Source organism: Odocoileus virginianus, chromosome 16 (genome assembly GCF_023699985.2).
Source record: "Odocoileus virginianus isolate 20LAN1187 ecotype Illinois chromosome 16, Ovbor_1.2, whole genome shotgun sequence".
NCBI classification, from domain to species: Eukaryota; Metazoa; Chordata; class Mammalia; order Artiodactyla; family Cervidae; genus Odocoileus; species Odocoileus virginianus.
In genome coordinates, this window is record NC_069689.1 from 22,136,390 (window position 1) to 22,141,891 (window position 5,502).

A 5,502-nucleotide genomic window follows, 5' to 3' on the forward strand; every position below is an offset into this window, starting at 1 on the left:
TATACTCTTTGAAGTCTGGAACAGTGTCTGTCTTCAATTCACTGTGTTCTCCCTAGCACTCATAAAAGAGTCTGATCATTATATAAACTCTTTATTTTTTTAAATGAATGAGTTACCAAAACAGTCATTCTCCAGAAAAGGGAATATTAGGCTATATTCATCTTGGAAATGATTTAGTTATTATATTGAATAAGTAGTTATCAAAATGTTTTATTTCCTTTTCCCTATTACCTAAGAAGGGTTTCATATTAATTCATCTCTGAAAAACATCATATTAAAAGGGAAACCTAGGAAATATTGGGGCTGTTAAAGGTTTTATATATATATATATATTTCTTTATCTAATTATCTATCATCAGTAATCTCTCTCTTTCTTCCTCACTTACCTGTATATACACATATGCAGACACATAGCCTACTAAGGAGCTGCTTCACTAAAACAGGAAAAATCTTGGTCAGTGGACATTAACATAACTTGAGATGCTTTAATGGAGATTCAAAGCTTCCTATCCATTTCTTACTAAGCCGGTTTGCATTGTAGGAGCCTTTGATTAAGAGTAGTGCCGGCTCCATTATATTAATAGAAAGCACCATGTAATATTGTCCAAAGATATGCATACCATTGATATTCCCCCAAGCTTATCCCAAAGGAGCCTGAGGCTTTTAACCACATTAGAAAAAAAGAAAACGACAGATAATTTTAAAAAGAGAAAGAAAGAAAAACACAGACATTTCAGGGATTATTAGATTAGATTAAATTAGATCTGAGCTAATACTAATATTTATTGGAAACAAATTCTACATGGTTCACCAGTCAGAATGGTGAATCTGTTGGTCAAATGATAAATGAAGTTTTAGACCAAATCCATTCTGTGCTTAGTCCCTCAGTCATGTCCAGCTCTTTGCGACCACATGGACTGTAGTTCGCTATGCTCCTCTGTCCATGGGATTCTCCAGGCAAGAATACTGGAGTGGGTTGCCATACTCTTCTCCAGGGGATCTTCCCAACCCTGGGATCAAACCCAGGTGTCTCCCTCATTGCAGGCAGAATCTTTACCATCTGAACCACCAGGGAAGCCCAAGAATACTGGCGTGCATAGCCTAGCCCTTCTCCAGAGTATCTTCCTGACCCAAGAATCAAAATAGGGTCTCCAGCATTGCAGTAGGATTCCATCCTACACTGGGTTTAATTCTACCACAGAACCATCCTAAGAATGTAGAGCAAGAATTGATATAAGTCATTGAAAGGACCCCCAAATTAGTTTCATGATTCATGAAATAAAGGCCATTTGGTTTGGAAATGTCAAATAAATCCTTGGAGTTGCCTTCTATTTTTTCATACCCCTTTAATCCCAAGATAGTGAACTAACACTGCATCTTTGTGGGGATTAAGAGTTTAAATGTACCAACGAAGACCTGAAAGGTGAGTGTTTAACTCTTTTTGGGTGCAAAACTAAGTAGGTGTTAGAGAATGATTGTTGATTATTATAGTTGGAGATATCAATCATGGCTGTAGTTCCAGATTTATATCCTTTATTGGAGGAAATAAAAATATTCCCTTCTCTTAATATGCAGTTATTACAAATTCTTTTCCTGTAATTTTATCAGTAAAGATAGTCAGAAGCATAGTAAAGGTAGTAGATTATTTCCCATAAAGCTATGCTAATTCTCTTGCTCTCTATCATATCTTTTTGCTTTAAACTTTCTAAAGTATTTATACCCATATTAATATCTTCAATGTGTTTTTTCTTTTTTTTTTACAGTAGTTATATTCAGTAAAAACATTGATATTCATTTTAGTGTCTTTAAATGATTCATGTCTTCCTAGATGATAATGAATAGCTATGTCTAGTTGAAGTGTTACAAATTAAAATATTAATTATAATTTTAAAATGTTTAATGCAGACTATTAGGAGTCTTGATAATTTTTTTTTACTATGTCACTTATTGAAGGGCTAAAAATATTAAAGAAGATAAATTTAATGGTGCAAACTTTAATTATAATATCCTTAATATTTCTCCCTGTGCAGTTTATGCCCTTTAACCCTAGGACCCTAATACTCTGACCTCCAACATCATTCCTTACCCATAAGCTGAAAGATGGACTTGATCAGTAAGATAGATCAATTACTGGCCTGGGTGTATGCTCTATTGCCTCTGGGGATGTATCTCAACAACCCTGGTGCCTCTAGCTTTTTCTAGATATCATGGTACAGTTTTCTTTAATTTTTGGTTAAATGGATACTACTGCACAATGGGATTACAAATGAGGAACACATTCCATATTTATGTCTTTAAACAAAACTTTTAAAAATATTAGACAAAAGAGAGTTTGGGGAAAATGTAGTAGCAGTGGCAGCATATATTTTGGATCTTGGAAATCCTTGCATAAAAACAGAGCCACCAGAAGTTCAGTCACTCAGTTGTGTCTGACTCTTTGTGACTCCATGAATCGCAGCACGCCAGACCTCCCTGTCCATCACCAACTCCCGGAATTTACTCAAACTCATGTCCATTGAGTTGGTGATGCCATCCACATCTCATCCTCTGTCATCCCCTTCTCCTCTTGCCTTCAATCTTTCCCAGCATCAGGGTCTTTTCAAATGAGTCAGTTCTTTGCATTAGGTGGCCAAAGTATTGGAATTTCAGCTTCAGCATCAGTCCTTCCAATGAATATTCAGGACTTATTTCCTTTAGCACTGACTGATTGGATCTCCTTGAAGCCCAAGAGACTCTCAAGAGTATTCTCCAACACCACAGTTCAAAAGAGCCACCAGAAGGCAAACACAAAATCCATGGACAATATTTTCAACCAAACCACATATCCCTTCAACTCCCAAAATGAGTTGGAGCAAAGTACCAACACTACCAGACATGACTGTTTTTAACATCTGTGTAAGGAGAAACAGAGGGAGGCACTTTTTTTTTTGGTGGAAGAAAGTTGCTTTGTTTTTTTCTCTCTCTTTTGGAGTCTCATTTCTTCCTTTCCTAGCCTGGGCTTTCATATGTATGCACAGTTAAAGTGCGGAGAGCTGAAGGCCATAATAGAGTAGAGGGCAGTTCAAGTTCAACATCTATTTGGCTAGTGGCATGTATAGCTCTGTCGGTAAAGAATCGGCCTGCGGTGCAGGAGATCTGGGTTAAATTCCTGGGTTGGGGAGAATCCCTGGTGAGGGAAATGGCAACCCACTCCAATATTCTTGCCTGGAGAATCCCATGGACAGAGAAGCCTGTGAGTCTACAGTCCATGGGTCTGCAAGAGTTGGACACGTCTGAGTGACTAACACTTTCACTTTCCATGTTTTCGAAGCTGGTGGTGGCTGAGCCTTGAGGAGGATGGAGCCTAGCAGCCCAATGCTACATTAATTCAGAGTTTTGATTCCTACAATACAAAACCCTGTGGGCTCAGGGGCTGAATCCAGGCTGTGGGCAATAGAGGGGAAAATGGAAAACAGAAGTGTGCTGGGTCTGGCCTGAGGCTGGCTGCCCCCAGGCTTGCCTCTCTGTGGTGTATAGTTGTCTGAGAGTCTGGCAGCCCAGAGCAGGAAAACTCAGATATAGTTAACTTGAAAGTGAAGTAGGGAAACTCCAAGACAGCAGCTGCAACTGGGGATGAGTGTTAAGCTCTGTAAAGTGAATGTTAAGGGATTTGTGTTCAGGTCTGCAGGGTGTGGACCAGTATAGCCCCAGGAACTTTTCAAATGAATATTCTAGGGTTCTTTTCCCCCCAGGACTCTACCCTGAGGGGAAAATACTACAGGGATGTAAATTGACAGAGATCCAAGTAAAAAAGGAAATACAATTAGAAGATAGAGAAGGCAAAAGTATCAGAGAATCTCAGAAATCAAAGTGGCATATTTTTAACACTATAAAAATCAAGAGAAGAGAGGGCTTTGTGACAGTAGAAAATATCCGAATGAAATCTACTAAGAGTAAAGGAAAATGAAATTTACACAAAAATGAAATACAGAAAAATTATCAAATCCTAGGTACAGTTGCCATACAAAAAATGAGTATGAGGAAAAAAAGAATATTTCTACAGAAATCTGTGAGAAAGATTTGTTCAAAATGCAGATCAAAACTATAATATCTTAAAATGAGCCAAAAGATATTAAGAAAACAATTAAAAACATTAAAGAACAACATAAATCTGAATTTGAAAGTCTCAGAAAGAGGAAAAAGAATTTAGGTAAAATTAGAAACAAAAGAAGTAACATTTTAGAAATGAATACTAAAGCAGAAGAAATATATGAAGATGCATATATTGAAGACTGATGTCATAGGTGAATGGTGCTATCACTTCTCTTGCCTCACCATCCCTCCCCTTTCAGGTTTTAATCCCTGGAACATGTTACCTTATATGGAAACAGAGTCTTTGCAAATGTGATTAAGATCAGAGTCTTGAAATGGGGAGATTATCCAGCATTAGAGGGTCATGGTGGAGACTTCTGACAAAACGTGGTCCACTGGAGAATGGAATGGCAAACCATTTCAGTATTCTTGCCTTGAGAACCCAATGAACAGTATGAAAAGGCAAAAAGATAGGACACTGAAATATGAACTCCCCAGGTCGGTAGGTGCCCAATATGCTACTGAAGATCAGTGGAGAAATAACTCCAGAAAGAATGAAGAGACAGTGCCAAAGCAAAACAGCACCCAGCTGTGGATGTGATGGGTGATGGAAGTAAAGTCCAATGCTGTAAAGAGCAATATTGCATAGGAAACTGGAATGTTAGGTCCATGAATCAGGGCAAACTGGAAGTGGTCAAACAGGAGATGGCAAGAGTGACCATCAACATTTTAGGAATCAGTGAACTAAAATGGACTGGAATGGGTGGATTTAACTGAAGATGACCATTATATCTACTACTGTGGGCAAGAATCCCTTAGAAGAAATGCAGTAGCCATCATAGTCAACAGAAGAGTCTGAAATGCAGTACTTGGATGCAATCTCAAAATGATAGAATAATCTCTGTTTGTTTTCAAGGCAAACTATTCAATATCACAGTAATCCAAGTCTATGCCCCGAACAGTAATGCTGAAGAAACTGAAGTTGAACGGGTCTGTGAAGACCTTCAAGATCTTCTAGAACTAGCACCCCAAAAAATGTCCTTTTCATTATAGGGGACTGGAATGCAAAAGTAGGAAGTCAAGAAACACCGGGAGTAACAGGCAAATTTGGCCTCGGAGTACAGAATGAAACAGGGCAAAGGCTAACAGAGTTTTGCCAATAGAATGCACTGGTCATAGCAGGCACCCTCTTCCAACAATACAAGGGAAGACTACACATGGACATAACCAGATGGTCAATACTGAAATCAGATTGATTATATTCTTTGCAGCTAAAGATGGAGAAGCTCTGTACAGTCAGCAAAAACAAAACCGGGAGCTGACTGTGGCTCAGATCATGAACTCCTTATTGCCAACTTCAGACTTAAATTGAAGAAAGTAGGGAAAACCACTAGACCATTCAGGTATGACCTAAATCAAATCCCTTCTGAT